Below are 24,322 nucleotides of genomic sequence, written 5' to 3'. Positions count from 1 at the left end.
CCTCACTTATCTCTATTTATTTCCTGTGCCACTAAACTATTGTTATTTGGTGGGCGATAGATAGCACCCACCAATAATTTTTTCCCTTTGTTATTCTTTATCTCTACCCAAATGGACTCAACATTATGCTCTTTAGATCTTATATCATCCCTCACTTCTGCCTGGAGCTCATCTTTGATTAAGAGTGCAACTCCACCTCCCTTACCATCCTGTCTATCTCTTTGCACCACCTGATACCCTGGAAAGTTTAATTCCCATTTAGGGTCACCTTGTAGCCATGTTTCTGTGACGGCTACCAAATCATAGGCATGGGTACCGATTTGTGCCTTCAGTTCACTAACCTTATTTCTAATACTGCGGGCATTCAGATAAAGTGCCCTTATGCTATAGAGATTGATACAATTAAATATTTCAAAAATATTTAGAAAGGTTTAGACCAACTTGGAGAGACATCTTGATCTATTGGTGACTGTAAATCTCTATGATTCTATGATTGTGGCTGTTAATACATATTTTCCTGCCCACATTTTTATTCAAGCCCTGCCTGCATTTTTGCATACACCTTGTCAAAGGGCTCAGGCCTGAAACATTGGTTACCTATCTGGACACCAAGGACAACATGTGATCTGCTTGTTATATGTCTAAAGCTGATTTGAGACAACTAAACACAACTGTTTAGTCACAATAATTGGTTCTTCAGTGGAATATTTATTTGGAAATGTAGACTGGCAATATTGGCATAGTAGTTATAGAAAAGTAATCCTAAAGGGGTATTTAAATTCAATTAATTAAATAAATTTGGAACAAAATGACTAGTCATAGTAACATTGACTGTCAAGTTGCTAATTGTTTAGCCCTAAAGCAATAGTTCCTGGGACTAGGCTCTTTGGCCCAACTTGTCAATGCTGACCAAGTTATCCACTTGATCTGGTCCCATTTGCCTGTGCCCCTTAAACCTTCCTTATCTACCTGTCTAAATATTTTGAAAGGTTGAATCCACCACCATAGTTTCATCTGCCAGCCTGTCTAGGTTGACTATTTGAGCTAGTCTCATTTGTCCTTGTTTGGCTCATATCTTACGTCAGTGGGGTGGAAACTATTAGAAAGGATTCTTAAGGATAGGATCTATGAACATTTGGAGTACAGTCTACTCAAGGATGATCAGCATGGCTTTGTGAAGGGAAGGTCATGCCGCTCAAGGCTAATTGAGTATTTTGAGGAAATAAAAAAATAAATTGATAATGGTAGGGCAGAAGATGTGGTCTATATAGATTTTAGCAAGGCACTTGACAAGGTTCTTCTTGAGAGATTCATTCAGAAAGTCATGAGGCATGGGATCTATGGAACTTGACTCTGCGGATAAAAGAATATTGGCTTGCAGTTAGAAAGCAGAGTAGTAGTGGAACGAAAGTCAGTGACTTAATGGAATACTGCAAGGATCTGTTCTGGGACCTTTGCTCTTTTTGATTTTTATATATGACCAGGATGAAGAGGTGGAAGGATTTGTCAGTAAATTTTCAAATGGTACAAAGGTTAGAGGAGTTGTGGATGGTGCTGAAGGTTGTCAAAGGTTACAAGAGGATATAGACAGCATGCAGAGTTGGGTGGAAAAGTGGAAAATGGAGTTCAATCCAGATAAGTGTGAAGTGATGCATTTTGAAAGGACAAACCAGAAAGCTGAGTATAGAGTTAATATTCGATTACTTAAGAGTGTGGATGAACAGATAGACCTTGGGATCCAATACATGCATCCCTCAAGGTCACTGCGCAGGTTAATAGGATAGTTAAGAAGGCCTATGGGATGCTTGGTTTCATTGAGTTCAAGAGTAAAGAGGTCATGTTGCAACTCTATAAATCTCTGGTGCGATCACATTTAGAGTTCAGTTCTGGTCACCTCATTATAGGAAGGGTATGGAAGCTATGGAGAGGGTCAGAGGAGATTTACCAGGATGTTGCCTAGAGTTGAAAATATGTCTTATGAGGCAAGGTAGCAGAGCTGGGACTGAATGTTCTATGTTCTATTCCTCCGTACATCTCTCCATGTACTTGTCCAGATGTTCCCGCTAAACATTTCCTCTTTCACCTTAACCCATGCCGTCTTGTCTGAATCTCACCCACTTTCAATTGAAAACGCTTATCTACATTTACTCTGTCTAACCCCCTCCCCCCTCATAAACACCTTTATCAAATCTTCCCTCATTCTTCTATGCTCCAGGGAATAAGGTTTTAATCTGTTTAACCTTTCCCTGCAAATCAGTCCCTGAAGTCCAGGCAACATCCTAATAAATCTTTTCTGCACTCTCTCTACCTTTTTGGTATCCTTCCTGTAATTAGGTGACCAAAACTGCCCACAATACTCCATAATTGGCCTCATCAATGTCATTAACATAACTTTAACATAATATCCCAACTCCTGTACTCAATACTTTGATTTATGAAGGCCAATATGACAAATGCTCTCTTTACAACCCTATCCACATGTGACACCACTTTCAGAGAATTATCTATCTGTATTTTCAGATCCCTCTGTTTTACTGCACTCCTCAGTGCCCTATCATTTACCATGTATGTCCTTCCTTGTTTTTTTGGTTCAAAAATACAACACCTCACACTTCCATCTGCCATTTATCAACCCACTTTACTAGTTTGTCCATATCCCTCTGCAAGCTTTGAAAAACTTCTTCGCTGTCCACCACACCTCCAATCTTAATGTAATCTACAAAGCTACTAATCTAATTTACCACATCATCATCATCGATATAGATGACTAACAACAATGTTCCTAGTACCGATCCCTGAGGTACACCACTACTCACAGACCTCCAAACTGATAAGCAATCATCTACCAGTACCCTCTGGCTTCTCCCGTCCAACCATTGTTGAATCCAGTTCACTACTTCACCATGAATACCTAGCCTTTGAACCTTCTTGACTGACCTCCCATGTGCAACTTTGTCAAAGGACTTACTAAAATCCATATAGACTACATCCATAGCCTTTCCTTCATCAACTTTCCTGGTAATCTCCTCAAAAAACTCTATAAGGTTGGTTAAACATGATACACCTCACATAAAGCCATATTGACTATCCCTAATCAATCCCTGGCTATCCAAATAATTGTATATCCGATCTCTTAGAACACCTTACAATAATTTACCTACTACTGAAATTAGGCTCACCAGCCTATAATTTCCAGGATTACTTTTGGAGCCTCTTTTAAACAATGAAACAACTCCTCCAATCCTCCAGCACCTCATCTGTGGCTAAGGACATTTTAAATATTTCTGTCAGATTTCCTGTGATTTCTACACTAGCCTCCTTCAAAGTCCAAGGGAATATCTTGTCAGGCCCTGGGAATTTAACCATCTTATTAACTTTAAGACAGCAAGCACTTCTTCCTCTTTAATCAGTATAGATTCCATGACCTCACTGCTTGTTGTCTTTACTTCCCATGACTCAGTGCTTGTTTCTGAATGAATACTGATAGAAAAAAACATTTAAGATCTCCCCCATCTCTTTTCATAAAAAGCTGACCACTCTGATTTTCAAGGGGGTTAATTTTGTCCCTTACTATCCTTTTGCTCTTAAAATACATATCAAAACCCTTAGGATTTTCCATCACATTGTCTTCCAAAGGAACCTCATGTCCTTTTTAGCCTTCCTGATTTCTTTCTTGAAATTTTTCTTGCATTTGTTACACTCCTCAAGTACCTAATTTGTTCCGTGTTGCCTATACCTGGAATACACATCTCTTCTTCTGAACCAGATCCACAATATCCCTTGAAAACCAAGGTTTCCCCATACCTTCTAACCTTGCCTTTGATCCTGACAGGAACATTCAAAATTTCACCTTTGAAAATCTTCCACTTACCTTGCAAATCTTGCCTGAAAACAACTTCTCCCAATCCACGCAATCTAGATCCTTTCTCATTTCCTCAGATTTAGCCTTTCTCTAATTTAGAATCTCAAGCTAAGGCCCAGACCTATCCTTCTCCATAATTAACTTAAAACTAATGGCATTATGATCACTGAACCCAAAATATTCCCCTACACATACCTCTGTCACCTGTCCTGTCTCATTCCCTAATAGGACATCCAGTACTGTATTCTCTCTAGTTGGTACCTGTATATATTGGTTTAGAAAATTAGAAAAACTTTTCTGAACACTGCCACTTTCAAACCTCTGTCAGGAGCTAACAAGAGTAGAGGCACATCAGATCACCCACGCAAGTTCTCCCTCCTGTAAGTGAACAGTGTAATACTGAAACAGGCCAAAGATGCAAGAGATACACAGTCACAGCTCTGCTGGTTAACTAGTGGCAGACAGGTGACCCAATGCCAGGCAGCTCATGGGTGAGATGTTGCCTAACTGCACCGGTTAATTAAAGTAACCTCTGCTGCGCTCATATTTCCACTTCAATTAGATTTAATTGTCTTTGTAATTTTGTGCATATTAATCAAATAATAAAGCACAAAGAATTGTCATGTTCATTAAATAAATGTATGAAGTGTATTAATTCTTATGTCAGTTACACTGAGGTATATAATATAATGCTAATTCGTATTTTTTATGACCGTTACGAGAAGGAATTCAGTATTTTGCATCTGAAGGATTAGAAAAGATCTTATTTTCACAAGATGTTTGGACAAGATATAGATTTCTTCTATTTTGAGAAGACTCTGATGGTCTTAGTTATTCACTAATTGCAAATGAAATCAGGCCATGAAGTTTTTAAATGTTATGTTGGCATTTGCAGAAATAAAAATCCATTCAGTAGTAACAATCCTTCACTGCTTTTGAACAGTTTGCATATCAAGAATTACTCAGCTGTGAATCACATTTGTGTGGGTCAATGCAATTTGAGATTAACTGGATGTTTCTCACTACCATTAATACAATAAAGTGACCTAAAGTTAACAAGCTGGGAGAGAGCTGGGAGTTATCTTCTAAAGGTAAATACAAAGTGATTGTTTCCATCTAAAGAAGAGAGAGAGAGAGAGAAGGAGCAAAATGGAACTGTTGGGAAGGGATTGTGTATCTGCGATATTGTATCTGTTATGGAGAGATTGTGATGATATGTGAGGTATCCATACGAGGGACATGAAGCCTCTTCACAAGGCAAGGTAGGAGTCATCAAATCAAAGACAGATACAGCATCGATGCAGACTCATTGGTTTAAAGTTTCCACTGATCATGAAGCACCCCCATTTTAAACCAATCCTGTATTAATCCTTTATTTTTAATGGATCACAGAACATAGAACTGTACAATGCAGGAACAGGCTCTTCAGCCTGTGTTTGTGTCTGTGCCAAACATGATCACCAAATCAAAAGGTTTCTACCTGAAATGTTGACTGATCATTTCTACCCATGGATGCTGTCTGATCTGCAGAGATCCCACAGTAATTATTTGTTTACTCAAACTAAAACTCTGCTGCTTGCCCATGTTAGATATGCCGATGTTAAATATCCCTCCATCCCCCTTCCTACTCAAAGGAAACCATGGGATATAAGAGCTAAAGACAAGATTTGGAACATAAAGTTAATTTAATTATCTGTTAAGGAAAGATATGGATCCATTGTAATTCACCTATAATCACAATCACTCCTTAGCAGATACAATATCACTGGCTCTCCACTCCATTCTGGATCACATGGAAAATAGTAATTCATAAATATGGCTGCTCTTCATCGACTACACCATTCAATACCATTAGTCCATCAATGCTGGTCAAGGAACTACAAACTCTAGGCCTCTGTAACTGGATCCTTGACTTTCTCATCGGAAGACCACAGTCAGTACAATTTGAAAACAACATCTTCTCCTCATTGTTTATCAACACAGGCGCACTCCAAGAATACATGCTTAACCCACTGCTCTACTCATTATACACCCGTGTCTATGTGGCCAAGCACAATTCCAATCCTATCTACAAGATTGCCAAAGACACCACAGTTGTCAGCAGAATCACAAATGGAAATGAGGAAATGTACAGGAGGGAGATAGATCATTTCATTGAATGGTGTAACGACAACAACGTTGCACTCAATGTCAGCAAAACCAAGGAGATGATTGTGGACTTCAGGAAGAAATCAGGGGAACACAACCCAATCCTCATCAAGGGCTCAGTAGTGGAGAGGGTTAAGAATTTCAAATTCCTGGGTGGCAACATCTCCAAGGATCTGTCCTGGAGCCCCAAAGTTGATGCAATCACAAATAAGGCTTGCCAACAGCTATACTTTGTGAGGTGTCCGAGAAGATTCGGTATGTCACCAAAGACTCTTGTAAACCTCTACATGTGTACCGTGGAGAGCATTCTGGCTGGTTGAATCACTGCCTGATATAGAGGCACCATCTCTTAGGACAAGAATAAACTCCAGGGGGTTGTTAACTTGGCCTGCAACATCACAGGCACCAGACTTCACTCCATCGAGGGCATCTACATGAGGTGATGTCTTAAAAAAGCAGGTTCTGTCCTCAAAGACCCCCCACCACCTAGGCCATGCCCTCTTCACCCTGCTATCATCAGGAAAAAGGTACAGGAGCCTAAAGATGAGGACTCAGTGGCACAAGGACAGCTTCTTCCCCGCTGCCATCAGATTCCTGAATAATCAATGAACCCAAGACACTGATTTACTTTTCATTTACTTTTTTTTAAATTTAGTAATGTAAGATGTTCATAATATGAATGTTTGCACTGTGACCCTGCCACAAAACACTGAATTTCATGACTTGTTCATGCCAGTAAATTCTGAATCTGATTCTGCTAGCTAATAACTATCTAGCTTAAGGTTAGGCCACCAAGTAACTGCTTTTAATGATGCTTCGGTAATCAATTGATCTAAGTTTTTTACAGATCTTTAACTATTTTAGCTCGCTGGCTTCTGTTGCTCCATTAATTTATTGATCAGTTTGTGTGCCAGCTGATGTGTGAATTGCATGCTGGATCTCAACTTTGTGAACAGTTGTGTTTCTGCTCCTCTATTTATTAAAATGTAGCTTTGTTGTTTGCCCACAAATTCATTCATTAATTCTCATCCACTCGCTCCTTGAGTTGGTTCACCCCAGAAGAAATTTATCACTTGCTATCTGCTACCTCAACCATTGATTCTGGAATTGGAAGTCAATCCTTTGCTTCCATTTTAACATTGATGGTGGATATTGAGTGTGTCTTCTCATCAAACTATCCCATTTCCCCGCAAATTTTACCTGTAGCCTATTTCCCCCACTTTCCCATCAACTTCCCCAGATTCTACCAGTCACCAAACCAACCAACCTGCATGCCTTCTGCTATTCGTGGAAACCCACATGGTTACAGGGAAAATGTGAACACTATGCATTAACAGTGCTGGAGGTCAGCATTGAGCCTGGGTCACTGGAATGATGAGAACAGCTTCAACAAGCGCCTCTGTAAACCTCTGCATTCCTCGGTTCAGCACTAATTTCTATACTTTTTTCATTTGTGTCTGTGGATCACAAGATTCAGACAACTGTACTAATCCAGCCTAGATTAATGAGATAGAAAGGTAATGTCATATTTACTTCCAATTTTAAAGGAGCCCCTTTAATGCAGTGAGTTTATGTGGCTCTCAGAGCAATCTCAACAGTTCCATCTCCCAACTTGTTTTACTGTAGCTTAGTCTGCCATAAACTCACACTGATTCTCCAACTGCCCACCTCCAGTAGGGGCAAGAACATCATGATCCAACATTACTTGTTGTTCCCCCATTTTTCTTTCTCTACTGCTTGAAACAAATACTACATAGGTTGAGTTTGGACAGTCCAGATCTGTTTCCAATGGAGAGCAGGACAAAAACTGACCACAACTTGTGACTACATCACTCATTTGATTGAAACTAGGCCTGTGAACAGCATAAGTTTTACTCAATTAATATTCTTGACCTAGGATCATTTGGAGCTGACAGTGGCTGTGGATAATGAGATGTTGATGGCATCTGACACGTCAAAGTACAGAACCAAATGAAAAATGTCAAATTAAATATTAAAACTTTAAAAACTGTGTAAACATAAATGCAAATTAGCAAGCCCTAATTGCTGGCTTTATGTATCATCTTTGTAAGATACAGCTCTATTATACTAAATCAACACTGAATAATATAAAATCCAATGAGCCATAAGCCAAACTAAGTAATGGTAGGAAAAGGATGCTTAATAGTTCCATACAACATCATTGCACCTATTCTTTAGATAAAAAAAGCTTGCTGAGTAGTTAAACAAGAAAGTCTTCAGATGCTGGGGTCGAGTGCAATACACAAATATGCTAGAGAAACCCAACAAGTCATACTGCCCTACTGAGTTTCTCCAGAACATTCGAGTAGCTTTATAAATGTCTTTACCTTTTCAAACTTCTGAGAAGCTGAGTAGGGACATTGGGACATGGGAAGTATTTACTATCATAATTTACTTGGGACATAGGAACTGCAGAGAAGACTTTGTTCCTTGTTATGATAAGGTTATTCTCGTCCGTCGAGTTGGCGGCTTCACTGCACAATGTTTTAAGCTTGGCTCAGGCCCTACCTGGTCTTGTCCGGGGTACTCCCCCTCACTGCCACTCTGGTCCAATCATCCCATGCAGCACCATAACAATATCACTGCTTGCTTTTTGAGGCCCCGGCTTCCACGAAGCCAGGTTGGTGCAGTTAGACTTGGACCCCACCTTCAGTGATGATAGATCTCTGTCACATGATCTTACCCCCAGCGGAGGTAGATCGGCATTGCTGCTATCATTTGCAAACCCCAACTTCAACAAAGCTAGGTGGGTGCACCTAGCCTCAGGGCCCCACCTTCAATGCCTGATCCCACCCCCAACAGTGGTAGATCAGATTTGCTGCTCCTCAGCTGGGACACTGCACCCCAGCAGGCCCGGTGGATTTTTGGTGCTATGGGGGCTCTTCTTGGGGGCCTTCCTCCTTGGGCTCTTGCCATCCTGCCTCTGCCCCAGCCCCTCATCAGGACCCGGGAACCTACCGCCAAATGTCTCAGACCTTTCCCGGTACACTTCCACCTCCGGAGGGCTACATCGGGCTGCACTCCCGAGTTGGCACCTTGTACTCCATGATCAGGGACATTACAACTCACCAGGAAGCCATGAACATTCTCAAAGGACAGTGCCTGCGTAAAATCAATGTTGTCCACGCTAGACACCTAGTGACCGAAAACAACGAACCGGTGCGTCCAACGCCAAATATCTTTGGGCCCTGCGAGCACTTGGCAGAGCCTGAGAATGCAAGGCTGTGTCCACCGTGGAGTACACAGCGGACCTGACCCATGATGCCTATGTCGCGGGGATCAGGTCGAACTATGTCCGACAGAGACTCCTGGAGCAAGGGGAGCTTAGTCTACGGAGAGCAGTTGAGCAGGCAGGTACATTGGAGGTGGCTCTCCAGAACATGGACGCCTACTCAACCGACAACGTGGTCACCTCATGGTTACCCCAGGTGCCGCCATCTCTTTGCTCCACTAATGACTTGGTCACAGCAGCAGTGCTCTGCGACCACCTCCCACTGCCTTCGTCTGGCTCCGGTGGTGACTCGACCACAGCTGCGGTGTTATGGGAGCAACCAAAGTGCTACTTCTGCGGCCTGGGCAAGCATCAGAGGAAATGCTGCCCAGCGAAAGATTCCACCTGCTCCATGCCAATCCCCAATATCCTACGTGGCCTACCCGAATGGACTCGAAGGCACCATCTCTATCAGAGACTTGGGTCCCTCGGGTCCTGGAGACCATGACTATTCTCCCCACACTCGCCTTACGTGGAACACACACAATGCACCTGTCCCTTGGTATCTTGCCTCTGTCCTGAGGAAAGTTACATCAGGCTCATTGGCATGAGTATGTACAGATGCCTGAGACTGTCCAGAAACCACAGCCGCACCACAGCCACAACTGGTGCTACAAAGGTCCCAGGAAATGACCAGACCACCTGAAAGACTGAACTTGTGACTGAATTGTAGCCTTGTAAGTTCCACATCACCTGCTGGACTCTCTTTGAAAACAAAGGGTGAATGTGTTTAACCACTGTTATGAATAATTGTCTGGTCAGGCACATCTATTGGCCATTTGTACCTGTGGCCCCTCCCCACAGGCTCCTGTATATAGGTGACTGTTCCACAGTCCCCTACAGCTCAGTGCAAGACAACCAAACAGTATGGATATGCTTGTGTTCTGGTGAATAAAAGCCTATAGGTTTCTCAACAAGCGTTTTGAGTAATTGACAGTGCATCAATTAGAATTACCCAAAACTTCAGTGGTTATAGTTTCACACTGTGCTAAACTACTGTTATGCTGTGATTGGCTACTGCTGGCCGGACACGCCTCCCTAGGCTGATCCTACCCATAGACCTTTGCAACTCCCGATTCCACCCTTCCTTGATCAATCAATAAGTTTGATGGCTGTTCCAGTCTATAGTTAATAGAAGCCCATCAGTTTCACAACTTCAGTTTTTTGTGTTTATTGATGGTGCATCAATTTTATTAACTACAATTTTTCAAAAAACATGGAACAGTACCAGAAAGATGAGAAGCTTATCATTACCCCTTGATCGCCTGATGCCCTGAACACATTTGAATTCTGGCTACGCTGTTTTGAAGACTTCCTGGTGGTGGCCATGGGCGTTAACACCACGAATGCTAACTGACTGAGGCCACTCTTCTTGTGAGTCAGACCCAAAGAATTCCCATTGATCTGCTCATACTCAGCAGCCATGAAGACTCAGAAGGTCCAGTATCGCAAGAAAATAAATGAAGTCGACGGCAGGCACTTTCTGGCCACCGAAAAGCAGTGACCTGGATGAGTCAAGCACCGAGACCTGCAGGCCCTCCACAACTTATGCAGAGCATGTGATTGCAAGGCCGAGACTGCCACCCAGAACACTGAGGACCTCATCCGGGATGTGTACGTGGTCGGTATCCACTCGAGGTACATAAGAATGAGACTCCTAGAATAAAAGTTACTTGATCTACAGACAGCGGTTGAGCTGGCAGGTGGTCTTCCAAAACTCGAATCATTACTCGGCTGCCTCTTGGATCATCCTGCGCCATGAGTGACTGGTCACTCACAATGTCCCAAACCTCTAGTGACCTGAACTCGACCAGGTGACAAGAGAATTGGGACAATGGCTACTTGCCATTGCGGGTGATCAACCCAATTACTACTTATGCAGGCAGGGTAGCACCCAAGGAAACACTGCCCTGCCAAGGAGAAGGTATGCACTTGGTGTAGTAAAAAGGAACATTATGCCAAAGTTGGCCAGTCCAAACCATCTGTGAAATCTAGCAGTGCAGCATGCAGACAGTCCCAATCCAGACAGTGCGATCGGCACCATCTCCTCTACTAACCAGCAACACCATGTGCATATTATGGGGGCCGCCATCTTGGACAGAGCAGCCAAAGGCATCTTCTCAGGCATACAACATCACAGGGGAACAGTAAGAGTGGCCATCTATGGATCAAGGTTGGCCATCTTTGGATCTTGAGCTCCCATCGAACTCAGACAGCAAGTCTATACTGGCCTCCATCACCCTGTACCAAGAGGCACCACATGAACTTGCCAGGTCTATGATGGACGTCCAGGTAAATGGGTGCATTACGAACTATTAATTCAATAGCTGGAGTACAGAAAGTTTTATTCACCCCGATACCACTAAACACCTATCCCTTAAAGTACAGCCTGCCAAACACAAGATATCACTCGCATCCAAACCACACACAGCAGCCATTCATGCGTCCTGCGTAGTGACCCTGACCATCGGAGGCAATAGTTTACAGACATTTCAGGCTACTTGTCATGCCACAACTCTGAGCCCCCTTGCTATTGGGGCTGGATTTCCAGTGCTAATTCCAGAAAGTTACATTAAAATTTAATGGGCCCCATTCCCCCTTTGCTGTTTACAATGAACAGTTAACAGACAGCCCCCTGCATGTGACCTGTTGCCTCTCGACCCTCAAGGTTGACTCCTACAATCCCCCACGCCATTCACCAACCTCACCCCTGACTGCAAGCTGGTGGCCACCAGAAGTAGGCGGCACTGTACTGAAGGCAAGGTGTTCATCAAGTTGGAAGTTCAGCCCTTGTTGGGCAAGGGCATCATCGAGGCCAGCAATAGTCCTTGGAGAGCCCAGATGACTGTGGTAAAGAACATGGAAAAGAATAGGATGGTCATAGATTACAGCCAGACCATCAACAAGTACACGCAGCTCGAAACGTACACCCTTCCCCGCATATCTGATATGGTCAACCAGATTGCACAATATTAGGTATTCTCCATGATCAACATGAAGTCGGCAAACTTAATAAGCCCTCAGACGCTCCATCCCATAGAACCTGTGCCAGTGTCCAACTGCAGACCCTCCATAATAACTTTAGCCACCCCGGAGTGTCTAGGTTTTTCTATTTTATCAAAGCTCAGAACCTACCATACTCTTTTAAGGAAGTCGGGACAATGACTAAAATCAGCCAGGTCTGCACTGAATGCAAACTGCAATTCTACCAACCTGACAATGCACACCTGATTAAAGCTATTCACCTCTTTGAGCAGCTAAGCATTGATTTCAAGGGGACCCCTCCCCTCCTCCAACTAGAATGTCTACTTCCTTACAATTATCAATGAATACTCCCATTTCCCCTTTGCTATCCCATACCTGGACATGACCATGGCCTCAATTATCGAGGCCCTCCGCAATATTTTCATGCTCTTTGAGTACCCTGACTTCAACCACAACAACTGGAGGATCTCATTCATAAATAATGAGCTGCAGCAGTACCTTCTGACCAGGGGCATCACCACGAACAGGGCATGAGCTACATCCCTAGAGGGAATGAGCAAGTGGAAAAGAAGAATGCCACTATCTGGAAAACCATCCACCTGGCACTGAGGTCAAGGGGCCTCCCCATCTCCCAATGGCAGGATGTCCTCTCGGATGGACTCCTCTCCGTCCAGTCATTTTTAACCGCTGCAATCGTGTCTGCCTGTCCCGCATCGGACTTGTCAGCCACAAACGAGCCTGCAGCTGACGTGGACTTTTTACCCCCTCCATAAATCTTCGTCCGCGAAGCCAAGCCAAAGAACTAATGACTCACCTCATGAATGGATGTTTGCTTTCCCTAGTCCTAGTGAGTCTGTGTCAGAGACTACGCTGCCCGCCTGGCTTATCTCCCCAGTCCAATCCTGCTTTGGAAGCACCTCAGGTGCCAGATCCACCGGTTGAGAGGGGCCATTTCCTCTACAATAATCCAAAGTATTTCTACGTTGTCTTCCCCAATGGGCATGAGGTCACTGTCTCAATCCGGGATCTGGCACCAACAGGTGCCCACCCGGCCACCACTGACCACCAACAGACACTCCCTCCAAGGGCTACCTTAGGGGTCCCTGAGCCTGCAGCTGACCACTCTCCACCCCAGCTACTGTTGTCACCCATGATACACCAGCACCATACTCTCTTACCCCCTCACCTGTACTCCCACCCCCCCCTCGTTGAACTGTAACTGACAATGACAGGCCAAACCCCACAAGCTGCTCAGGACACTATGGCAGCCCCGCAACCATTACCACATCATTCACTGTGGCAAAGGAGACCCCCGACAGACTTAACCTGTAAATTGTATATATGTATAGTAGCTTCATCTATTTTCTCTCACCCCCCAGGAGGGGTGAATGTAGTAAACCACTGTTTTGCTATAAGTGGCTGCTGCCTGCTGGGCATGGCTCCAGAGACCGATCCTACCCATAGTCCTTTACATGCTCCCCATTTCACTTTGCCTTGATTAGTCAATGAGGTTGACACTTGTTCCAGTCTATAGTTTTGTGATTATTGATGGTTCATCACACACTGATCAGTGGAGGATGTTGGATCCACAGTGAGTGAGTCATTTGGTACTGGACTATTCTAGGTGGCAAACTGTGAAGGTGGTGTTGTTTACCAGAGGAAGGATTGCGCACCAGGTTATTCCTTAAGTTTGTTGTCTCCTACTTGTGTCTCACTCAGAATAGCAATAATGATATCTGAGTTTCTGAGCTGTGATCATAGCGGAGCACTGGGACAGCCCAACAACAACCTGCCCAGCTTCATACTGAGGAATGGACTTGCCTCTCTGTGGTTTCTTTTAAAACAGGGTAACTATTGTCTTCCAGATCTCATACCAGCTTCACAGAACAAGGCCTTGTCTGTGGAAAAGGGACGCAGGTCAACTGGAGACTAATACATATGTACACACATATACAGCCCCTAAACACACACACAGACACACACATACACACAGACACACACACACACACACACACACACACACACACACACACACACACACACACACACACACACACACACACACACACACACACACACACACACATATGAAGCCCTTGCTACACTCCCTGCTCACCTCTCCCTCTCTGTCTCCTCTGGGGAAGACTGGGTTGCATTTCTTATCCCTGGTTTTAATTATGAGCCTGCCCATTCTCCTATTCACTGGTTCTGAGGTCATGCTGAACCCAGGTTCCAACCACATCCAGGCCCTGATCCAAATCTCCAGTCTCGGCCTCTAACATCTTCATTTGACAGATGTTTAACCATCTGGGATGAAGTTTTCTGCTTACTGTCTCTCTCACTTTTTGAATAAAGACATTTGCTATTTTACAATCTTATAGAAGCTCTCCTGGACCTTATAAATTTTGCAACTTTCAAGCCAATGAACCAAGCTCTTCACTAGCCAGTTATTTTAAAGACTGGGAATGAGATCCTTCAGGGCTCAGTGAATTACCAGCCCAGAGCTCCAATATTTTATCCAGTCCCACTGCACTGGTGTTTATCATTTTCCTGAGTTCTCCCCTTTCTCCCAATTTCCAATGTATAGCCATTTTTGGGATGTTATTTGTACTCCCTTCATTGAAAATATCTGTTAAATCATCTGCCATCTCCTTGTTTTCCATGATTATTCCCCAGATTCAGTTTCTATATGGTCAATGCCCACTTTGTTACATTTTCTCTTTAAAATATATTTTTCTATATTTCTGACAAACTCATCTTGTATTCTCATTTTTTACCATTCCTTATGAATTTGTTGGGTATTCTTTGCTGCTTTTATATTCTGCATCATCATCTGACCTGACACATTTCTTTGTAAAATTACATATTTTTCCTTTAAATCTGATCCTATCTTTACTTGTCTTGATTAACTGCAGATGGCAATTCGTCCCTTGGAATTTTTCTGTCTTCTTGTAATGTATTTGATTCAAATCCTGAAAGACCCAATGAAAGCATACTGACAGATCCTACAATCTAATATGCCAGTTCATTTTAGCCAAGACTTTTTAGAAGACAAATCAACTGTCGCCATATATATTATGACCATTGGTTTATTTCATGGTCAAAAAAGAGCAAAATATAATTTTTTTTATTGGATATCTTCCAGTTCTTAAGCGGTGGCCAACCTTTTAATTTTTAATTTTTAATCTAGACATACAGCATGGTAACAGACCATGTTGGCCCACAAGTCCATGGCGCCCAATTAACCTATAGCCCCAGTACAGACTCGTAGGCCAAAATGGCCTGTTACTGTGCTATATGTCTAAATTTAAAAATAAAAGGGTGGCCACCCCTGAAACAATGGAAGAAAATAATTCCATTAATTTATTATTTCATGATATCGGGACATCCCAGTGATTTTACAGCCAGTGAAAACATATTTGATCATTGCAGATATGTGGAAAAGTTCTTCTTAATAAGTTTGCATAAACAATCAGATATTAATTTTTGTTCATGTTAAAACAAAGCATTAATCAAATAATCAGGAGAACCAAGGATCTTGAACATCCCACTGAGAGAGGAGACAGGTGTAACAATTTATTTTAAAGGAGAAGGAGGGAGGCAGAAAGGAGAAAAGGGAGGGAGAGAGAGAGAAAGTAATAGGAGAGACAGAAAGGCAGAGATAGAGAATAACAATGGAGCACTCCTTCAGTACAGCACTGTAGTATCTCTGGATAGGGTCTGTTGCATGCATCTACACTTTGTCATCTCTTTCTTCACCTGTAATGAATAATCCAGATTAAAATCGATGGTTGTAGAGATTCTACACTCTGGACTTCTCAGACTAGAGTGCACTGGAAGAATGGGTTGTCTTCCCAAAAGAAGCATGAGTTATTTGACATTTTCTGTCTCTCATATCCAAATGCTCTCATTCAGGCGCTGGTGCCATTTTATAAATGCATAATTAACCAAGTGGAAACTGAAGTATTTGCCAGATCCTGTAAATATCCTCTGGATGTCCAGATTAGTCTTGTCTTATTCATTCCAGTTTGTCAATAGCAAGGCCAAGGCCATTGTTTATTGTCCATCCCTAATTGTCCTTGCATTGAGTAGTTTTTCCAGTCATCATCAGCATGTTGTTGTGCATCAGGAGTCTCGTAAGTGCCAGGGAAGGAGGTGACAGCAGATTTCCTCCCCCTGAGGGAACACTTGGGATTCTGATTGGTTTTCTCAGCAGTGGAGTGGAGATAGCAGTCTCCATTATTTATCATCATCAGAGCCCCCATGGACAATCTCCCACCTCCATTAACCACTCTACTCCCATCAACATTCACCTCTCATCTCCTTACCATCTGTCTCTCCTCTTTCTTCTCTCCCAACTCTCAGTCCCGAGGCACAGTCTCATCCTGGGATATCGACAATTCTTCCCCACCCCCCACCCCCACAGATGCAGCTCCCCCACAGAATGCCTCCAACAGATTGACTTTGCGACCGATTCCAATATCTGCAGCCTCTTATGTCCCCATCTACCTAACCATCAGCTATTTCATATAATCATAGAATATATGAACAGGAGAAGGTCATTCAGCCTTTTGAGCCTTCACCACTATTCAATTCGATCATGGCTGATCCTGTAATCTCAAACTTGTTTTTTTTTCTGTATACTCTTTGATCCCTTTAACCATAAGGGCCACATCCAATTCCCTCTTGAATGAACTGGCCTCAACAACTTACTATGGTCGGAAGCTCCACAGAGTTCATAATTCTCTGAGTGAACTTAGTCCTAAATAGCTTTCCCCTTCTCTTTGGACTAAGATCCCTTGTTCTGGGGAACAGCTTACTTGTTGGTCCTGTCAAAATGTTACATCTCAGTGACATTTCCTCTCATTGATCCAATACCCCACTTGCCTAAAACCCAAGCCATTTTCTGATTTCCCCTCATCATCTGATGAACCCTTCTTTCCTATGTGATCCTCACTTTGACCCCTGCCCTCTCCTGCCTAATCCAAGGAGAGAGATAGACAGACAGAAACATAGGGAGAGAGAAGGAGGAAGAGAGACAGGCAGAGATGAAGACAAATAGGAAACCAGAAAGAGAAATTGGCAAAGAGAGGGGGGAGATGAAAAAGATTGGTTGAGGAAAAGAGGAGAGGCAGAGAGAAAAGATGAGAAAAAGAGTGAGAGAAAGAGGTAGGGTCAGACAAAGACAAAGACAGGGACAGCAAAAGTGAGATATGTAGGTAGATTGATGGATAAGCAGAGATTGAAAGAACATGAGACAAAACATTGCAAAATGAATTGATATGAGGCGAGATTGGGAGTGAAGAAGAGAGAACAAAGCATACATATTATGATGTCATGTGGGATTACAGATTTGACATGCAGATGGGGTTTTGCACCTCTATTAACTGAAGCCAATACTTTAAATTATTCTCCTGAACAAAGTTCTCATTTAACCGAAGTCTATAGTATAGTTTACAGCTTATTGATAAACTCACAACCATTTAAAGATCTTATGACTCAGTTGATATCTGTATGACTGGATGTAGGTCCAAATCTGAATATTTGCTGATGAAGGCATGGTACCCAATGGGTTAACATAAGTTATGTCAATCATTTGAAGTAAATGGAGCAGCATAAATGTGAAAATATCCTTGTTTAATTACGTTGCTGTTTCATTTATAATTTTATTTAATTTCGTAGCTTTCTTGATGTCTCCAGCAGTGGAGATAATGTTGTAACTCCCTGACCCTGGCTGGGACTATTATAAGCCCTGTAGGAAACTGTACAATGAAAACAGAGCATCTTGGTAATAATAACCAATAAGGAAAGGTCTAGACATATGCTTCAATCAGACTTGACAAAATGGGTTCTTAATGTAGCTTCAAGGCAATTGTAAATTAATGTAGCTTAAACTTAAAGACTACAATCTTCAAATCCAGCTGTATTTTCATTCACATTGTGTTTCTGCACAGTGCACGCATTATCCTGAGTCATAGAGACTTGCTAAATCAAATGCCCACACTGCTTAAATATTCTGTAAAGTACTGGTTCCAAAGTCCTGGGTGTTCCGCTGCACTGCTGTGAACTTAAATATTCTATAAAGTACTGCTTCCTAAGTCGTGCTTGTTCCGCTGAACTGCTGTGAACTAATGGTTGCTATTTGGCAGCAGCCTTGTCCAGTGCAGGAGCTTCTTGTTCACTGATTTAAATAGAGACAGATATTATGAGATGTTAGGGCAAATGTTGTGTAGTTAACGGGCGTTGTGGGTGAAAGACCAGAAGGGAAACCTCAAGCTCCATTAATATATTTCAGGCAAGCTAAATACCTCTGCAAACAGATGAAGTCAATATGGAAAAATGTCAAGATTTACCCCTGCTTCATAGCCTGGTTGAGTTCTTGAATACAGTGGAGGAGAATTCAGGGGAGTGGTGATGCAAGTAGATATGGTGGTGAAGAAGGTGTTTGGCATACATCCCTTCATCAGTTAGGGCAACGAACTAACTTAAACTAACTTAAGGAGCAGTGAAGCCATATTACAGCTGGATAAATTATTGTGAGATCACAATAAGAGATTGTGCACAATACTGGTGACCCAAATGTTGGAAGGATGTCATTAAGCTGGAAAAGGCAGAGATAAGACTCATAAGAATGTTTTTGGAACTAGAGGGCTTGAAGGTGAGATTGGATAGGCTGGTATTTTTTTCACCTAAAGTATAGAAGGCAAAGATGGGAAACTTAGGGAGATTCATAAAATCATGAATGTCATTGATAAGGTAACTAATTGTAATATTTTTCCCAAGGCAGAGGAATCTAAAGTGAGAGGACATAAGGGAGAGGTAATGTGACAGATTATGTTGTGTTTGTATTGTATAGATATGTTTTTGGGAAATAAATTGGGACAGGGTTTTAATATAGGTCACATACAAACACTTTAAAACAGATCTTATTTAAAATACTGGATCTCTGCTAATGCTAGACATATCAGCCCAGAGCCTTTGCAAAAGCTTTGGAGAGTGCCCAAGAGACTTCACTAATGGATTGTGGTTTACAAAAAGGCAACAGATGAAAGAATGTGTCGGAGCCGCAGACTGTCTGGAGTGGAACTTGCTATTCTGTGAGGGTCATGTGGTTTTGCAAGCAGAGGGAGAAAAACAGGCTTTGCTTTGTGTGTGTGTGTGTGTGTGTGTGTGTGTGTGTGTGTGTGTGTGTGTTTGTGTGTGTGTGTGTGTGTGTGTGTGTGTGTGTGAGAGAGAGAGAGAGAGAGAGAGAAGGAAATACAAAGATCAGTTCTGCATTTTTACAGTCAGTAGCAGCAGTGGGACTGAAACAGGACAAGCTGGCAAGCTTGAGGAAAACCTCATTTCAAAGATGGGTTGTGAGTGCTTAGTTCAACCTGGTCAAAGCCCTTGTGGATCATGTAAAATGAGAGAACTGGCTGTCTAATGTTTCACTTGGAATAAGAGAAACAAGAAGGCACTCTGTGGTGACCAGAAAGAAAAAGATTACCATCTGGAGAACCCTGAGGGGACAATTTTCATCAGAAAAACACTGAAGTGCCTGATTAAAAAGGAATCAGTTGTGGGCATCATGGAACAAAAAATCTCTCTCTGAAAACTGACAAGAACCTTCCTGAGTGGTAATCATTTACCTTTCAAGCACCAAAGCCTGGTGAACTTTATAAATGTTAAATTCTGTACACAGTATAAGAATTGCCTACAGCCAGTGAACTTAGAGGAATGAGAAGTGAGATTGGACTGTGAATCAAAGAACTTTTCTGAACTTTCACACACATTACGGACATACGCGCTTAGAATTAGGAGGGGGTTAAGTTAGGTTAGTTAAGTCAATAGTGATAAGTTAAAGTGTGATTCTGTTTTCATGTTTAAAGATAATTAAAAGCAATTTTTGTTTAAATAACCATTTGTTTTGGTGAATATCTATTGCTGCTAGGTTTTGGGGTCCTCTGGGCTCATAACAGTAGTACTAAGGGAATGCTGAACTGTGAGAGGCAGTAATGAAGGAGAACTGCACAGCGAGGGGTAGTACTGATGGAGAACTGCACAGAGAGGGGCAGTACTGAGGGAGAACTGCACAACGAGGGGTAGTACTGAGGGAGAACTGCACAGTGAGGGGTAGTACTGAGGGAGAACTTCACAGAGTGGGGCAGTACAGGGAGAACTGCACAGTGAGGGGTAGTACTGAGGGAGAACTGCATAGAGAGGGGTAGTACAGAGGGAGAACTGCACAGCGAAGGGCAGTACTGAGGGAGAACTGCACAGTGAGGTGTAGTACTGAGGGAGAACTGCACAGCGAGTGGCAGTACTGAGGGAGAACTGCACAGTGAGGAGTAGTACAGAGGGAGAACTGCACACCAAGGGGCAGTACTGAGGGAAAACAAGGAATAGTACTGAGTGAGAACTGCACTGAGAGGGGCAGTAATTAGGGTGTGGGAGGGCAATACTGGGGAGAGGGAGGGGCAGTACTGGGGAGAGGGAGAGGCAGTATTGGAGGAAGGAGGGGCAGTATGGTAGAGAGGGTAGGGTAATACGAGGAAGGAGGGGCAGTACAGGAAAGAGGGAGGGGCAGTACTGGAGGAAGAGAGGGAGGGGCAGACTGGTGTAATGCGCATCAAAAGAACCAATGACTTGTTGATCGAAACCAAGGCTTTTATTAACTAAAAGACTGGAGCATGTCACAAGTAGGTCGACCAGTCCAGAATGACCTGGTCTGGCTAGGAGCAATCCTTTAAGATCTGCCAGTAGGTGTGGCTACACTCTCAGCCAATCACAGACATCCTACATACAATCTGTACATATGTACATATACACATTGGTGATAGAATCTGTACTATTACATTCACCCCTTCTTTGAGAACCGACCCCAGGGTGGATGAAGGTTAGGGGCTGTACCGGTCAGGAGGCCTGACCATCCGGTGTGACTGCTGTGGTGCCGGGATTGGGGTCGCCGGAATCGTGTCGCCGGGTGCGGCCACTGCTTCGCTCAATACCCTAACAGCGTTGTTGACAGACTGGCCTGAGCTGGTGGGGTTCAAACACATGACCTGGGGGAGAAGGAATAGGGGAAGTTGGGTTAAAGGCACTGCTGCGCCTGATCCGGCTTGGGCTAGGTCCCTTACCGAGACTGTGTCCTCCCGCCTGTCTGGGTACTCAACGTAGGAATAATGCGGGTTCGCATGGAGCAAAGTCATTCAGTCAACCAAGGGGTCATTCTTAGAATACCGGACGTGGCATTGTAAAAGGACTGGACCGAGAACCGTGAGCCATGCCGGTATGGTCGTACCCGATTTGGATTTCCTCGGGAAAGAGAACATCCTTTCATGTGGGGTGGCACTGGTCGCGGTGCATAGGAGAGAGCGGATGGAGTGTAGGGCACTAGTGAGCACATCCTGCCAGTGAGGGGTGGGGAGACCTTTGGACTGGAGGGCAAGCGTAACCACTTTCCAGACGGTGGCATTCTCTCTTTCGGCTTGCCCATTACCGCGTGGGTTATAGCTGGTTGTCCTGCTTGAAGCAATACCATGCTCCAGAAGGTATTGCCGCAGTTCTGCACTCATAAACAAGGACCCCCTATCACTGTGGATGTAATTGGGGTACCCGAAGATGGCGAAGATGCTGTGCAGGGCCTCTATAACTGAGGAGTCATGTCCGAGCAGGGCACAGCAAACGGGAAGCGGGAGTACTCGTCGATGGCTGTAATGATGTAGGTGTTATGGTTGCTCGATGGTAGGGGCCCCTTGAAGTCTACGCTGAGACGCTCAAAGGGGCAGGTGGCTTTGATGACGTGGGTGTTCTCCGGATGGAAGAAGTGGGGCTTGCACTCAGCGCACACCGGGCAGGCTCGGGTCATGGAGCAAATCTCCTCGACTTTGTAGGGCAGGTTGCGAGATTTGACAAAGTGTGCGAACCTAGTGACCCCTGGATGACAGAGCTCCTCGTGGAGTTTCTGCAGCCTGTCCAGTTGCATGTTGGCGCAAGTCCCCATGGAGAGCGCATCTGGTGGGTCGTTGAGTTTACCTGGCCGATACAGTATGTCATTATTAAAGGTGGAGAGCTCGATTTTCCACCTGGTGATTTTGTCATTCTTGATCTTACCTCGTTGGGTACTGCTAAACATGAAGGAGACCGTGTGTTGGTCGGTCAGCAGTGTAAAGCGCCTGCCAATGAGGTAGTGTCTCCAACGACGTACTGCCCCGACTATGGCCTGGACCTCCTTCTCGACAGAGGAATGTCAGCTCTCAGGACCCTGGAGGGTTCTGGAGAAGAAAGCTACTGGCCGGACAGCCTTGTTCAAAGTGGCTGCCAATGCAAAGTCAGACGCATTGCTTTTGACTTGGAACGGAATGGACTCGTTGATGGCATGCAGCATTGCAGCAATGATGTCCGATTTGATGCAGTCAAAGGCCGCTCTGGCTTTGGTTGACAGGGGGAAGGAGGTGGTTTTGATGAGTGGCTGTGCCTTGTCAGCATAGTGTGGAACCCATTGGGCATAGTAAGAGAAAAAACCCTTCTGGGTGTTGGGGGAGAGCAAGTCCATGAGGTGACGCATGCGGTCAGGGTCCGGAATGACCACCCCATTCTCCACCACACAACACAGAATTGCGAGCCGAGTGTCAAAATTCTAGGTCAAGTGCAGCCGAGTTCAAGTCTGAAAAAATTTCTCAAGGTTGGCATCATGATTCTCCGTGTCATGGCTGTAGATGGTGACATTGTCCAGATACGGGAAAGTAGCAGTCAGCCCATTCTGGTCCACCATCCAGTCCATTTCCTGCTAGAAGACCGTGACGCCATTTGTGACCCCAAAGGGTACCCTGAGGAATTGATACAGCCACCCATTCGCTTTGAAGGCCGTGGAAGATCGGTCTTCTCGGCAGATGAGGAGCTGATGATAGGCCGAACGTAAGTCAGTGGTGGAAAATACACGGTATTAAGCAATCTGATTCACCACATCCGTGATCCGTGGAAGGGGGTACGCATCCAGAAGCGTGAATCAGTTGATAGTCTGGCATTGGTCAACCACCATCCGCGGCTTCTCCCCATTTTTAACAACCACTACCTGAGTCCTCCATGGACTCTAGGTTCGATAATGCCCTCGTCCAGCAGTCTGCGCACCTCGTTTGTGATAAATTTCCTGTGTTCTGTGAACTATATTGTCAGCTTTTGGTGGCCACAGTCTTCCAGCCAAGGGTGAGATTTGCGAAACGTGCTGGCAGAGCAACTCGGAGGGTGGAGAGACTACAGGTGAGGCCCCGGGGCACAGGGGCAGGTGGCTTGGGCTGCCACTGGTAGGAGGTTCCCGGGGTGGAGTGGTTATAGACAGAGAGTGGAGCGTGAGGCCCCCCAAAGTGCAGGGAAATGGTTTGAAATTGGCACTGAAAATCCAGTCCCAGCAGAGCAGGGGCACACAATTGGGGAAAGACTAATAGTTTGAAGTCTGTGAATGTGATGCCCTGGACTTTCAAGGTCGCCACGCAGTACCCCTTTACCCCAGTCGAGAGCAATCTGGTCGCCAATGAAATTCTCTGTGCAGTGGGGAGAATAGCCAGTCCGCAACAGTGGGCCAGGTTTGGGTGAAAAAAACTGTCAGTTGACCCCAAGTCAAATAGGCAAGTGGTATAGTGTCCATGCACTTTAATCAGTTCCATTGCTTTTGTGAGGGGTTGGGGGAAGTCCTAGTTGAGGGTTATTGAGGCAGAGACTTGTAATGTAGACAGTGGAGTCTTGCGTGATGACATCACACAACGTGTGCGTAACGACATCACGCAAACAGTGGGGCCTGGAAAAACAGTGTTGGGGATGTGGTATTCCTGCCTGCAGCCAAAGGTAAGTGTTGGGGGTCACTGCTTTCCATCGGCGGTGGGGCGGTCAGCGGGGGGGTGGTCAGCAGTGGCAGGTCCCCGGACGGTAGCGTCAGGTCCCCGGTCAGCAGCATCGGCAGATACCGGTTCGGCAGCATCGGCATGTCCCTGGTCGGCAGTGGCAGCGTGTCCCTGATCGACAATTGTGGCAGGTCCCTGGTCAGCAGCGGCAGTGGG

The 24,322-nt window shown here is 44.3% G+C and overlaps 1 long non-coding RNA gene across 1 annotated transcript in view; it reads right to left on the bottom strand.

The window, feature by feature from the left end:
- Window positions 1–18,744, bottom strand: part of LOC138757788 (uncharacterized) — a 47,504-nt gene extending 28,760 nt beyond the window's left edge. Inside the window, exon 1 of the long non-coding RNA XR_011353887.1 lies at window positions 18,641–18,744. This is a non-coding gene — a long non-coding RNA (uncharacterized lncRNA). The remainder of the gene's footprint in view (window positions 1–18,640) is intronic.
- Window positions 18,745–24,322: the final 5,578 nt, after the last annotated feature.

Source organism: Narcine bancroftii, chromosome 3 (assembly GCF_036971445.1).
Source record: "Narcine bancroftii isolate sNarBan1 chromosome 3, sNarBan1.hap1, whole genome shotgun sequence".
Classification (NCBI taxonomy): Eukaryota; Metazoa; Chordata; class Chondrichthyes; order Torpediniformes; family Narcinidae; genus Narcine; species Narcine bancroftii.
Note: the sequence above shows the minus strand (reverse complement) of the source record. Positions and strands in the feature narration are given on the sequence as shown.